This window comes from Rhagoletis pomonella, unplaced genomic scaffold (assembly GCF_013731165.1).
Source record: "Rhagoletis pomonella isolate Grant_MI unplaced genomic scaffold, Rhpom_1.0 Rhpom_scaffold_00144, whole genome shotgun sequence".
Lineage (NCBI taxonomy): Eukaryota > Metazoa > Arthropoda > Insecta > Diptera > Tephritidae > Rhagoletis > Rhagoletis pomonella.
Genome location: NW_023458698.1, coordinates 103,508 through 105,449, shown reverse-complemented (window position 1 = coordinate 105,449; position 1,942 = coordinate 103,508).

Genomic DNA, 1,942 nt, shown 5'->3' with positions numbered 1-1,942 from the left:
TATTGTGGTATTGACTCATTTGCGGATTGCAGAATGATTTTTCTAATGTTAGCAGCTTCTTGATTAATGTTTGAGCTATTTTTGCGAGTGGGGTTGAGTTGCATGCAATTTGCATTGAACGTAGGCCAGTCATCGTGAGCTGTGTTGAAGCGAGGGGGTGATGTGGGGACAGCTTGAGTGTTGGAAGTGAGTGAATGGGTGAGTGAATTATGTGTGGACAGGTGGGTAGGTGAGCCGTCGTTCATTAGTATAAAGTTGGAGTCGTTAATGAAGTTTGAGAGAGTAGAGCCTTTCTTGTTGGTTTTCTGAGAACCGCAATCGTTGTGCCAGCTATTAAAGTCACCGGTTATTATTGATGGGCCGTTGAGGGGGTAGAGCGTATTTCGGAGGTTGGAGATTATAAAGTTCGTCCGCGGATGTACATAGATAGAAGCAATGTTGAATTTTATTTAAGAACAGACCTCAACTGCTATCGCATCGAAGTCATTGCTAATGGGAGTGTGTTTTTGCTGTACGGAATTATGTACTAGTAAAAGGGCACCTCCAAATGGGATTTTTAGCGTGTTTGAGCAGTATGGAGTAAAGTTGATTGGGATGGGAATGTTGGCGAGGGAGTTTAAGTGAAATTCTTGGATTGAGATGACTTTTGGATTGAAGCGTTTGATTAGAATAAGTAACTGATTGTAGTTGTAGTAGTACCCGTTCATATTCCATTGAATTATACGAAAAGTCATTGCTGCTATTAAAAGTTAGGGAAATAAGCTGAGTATTCGTAATCTGATTAATAAGCTGTGTATATATCTTAATGACTAATCAAGTTTAGTACTTAATCTACCATATCCTTGTCAGATGAAGATGAGACGTAAGTCTGTGGATTTCCTGTTGGGTGAATGCCTGGTTTGTTTGAGTTTTTTTCCCTTTGCCTTTAGTTGCGATATGAGCCGTTTTGGGGTGTTTCTAGGGAAGATTTTAAGCTTGGTGGATGGAAGATTGTGCGATGAGAGTAAGGTTTCATTTGAACTTGTGTGTGCATTTGTTGTTGATGTTGAGTAATTGTTGGAGGTAGTTTTTATTAGAGTTGGAGATAAAGAGTTGCGTGATGAGGAAGTGGCTTGTGTTGAAGTGACAGTGGGCTTTGGAGTGATGAATGAGTGTGTGCCGCGACTTGAGCTAGTTGTAGGAGGTGTTGAGTTGTAGAGCGGAGAAGTAACTAGATCGTGAGTGTCAGGAGTGGAGGTGTGAAGAGCGGAGTCGGAACGTAGTGTAGATGAGTATGTCAGTTTCCCGTGTTGGTGTCTTTCTTTGTAGATTGAGTGGGCAGTTTTGGTGTCGACTTTTTTGTAGAGTTTTTATTGCTTGCATCTCTTTTTCTTTGATGAATACGGGACATTGTTTATCTTGCGATGAGAGGTGGATATTGCTTATTTTGTTGTCTATGCAGTTAATACAGGCCGTCGCATAAGCGCACGTTTCTACATTTTCAATATTTATATGGTCTTCGTTTCCACAGTTGTAACATATCTTGTTGTTTTTGCAATATTTAATAGTGTGACCAAATCGGTAACAGTTCTTGCATTTTAGTGGAAGAAGTATATATGGGCGAACGAACACCTTTTCATAGCCTATGTATATTTCTGTAGGTAGTTTTGTGACTGAGAATGTAATGATAATTAGTCCCGTTTCTACGAGTTCATTCTTGTCCATCTTCATAATTTTTTTTAACCTCGGCTACGTCTTGTTTTGCAAGTTCTTCTAAGATTTCAGATTCCGGAACATATCTTAAGTCGTTGGAGTAAATGACTCCTTTTGTGTAATTGAGCGTTGGGTATTCGTTTACTTCTACCTTAATTGTAGGTGATATGCTAATTAGCTTTACTAAGTTGTTCGCTTGTGAGAAGTTTTTGGTTATTATTAAGATTGTGCCGTTTCTTAGCTTTTTGCA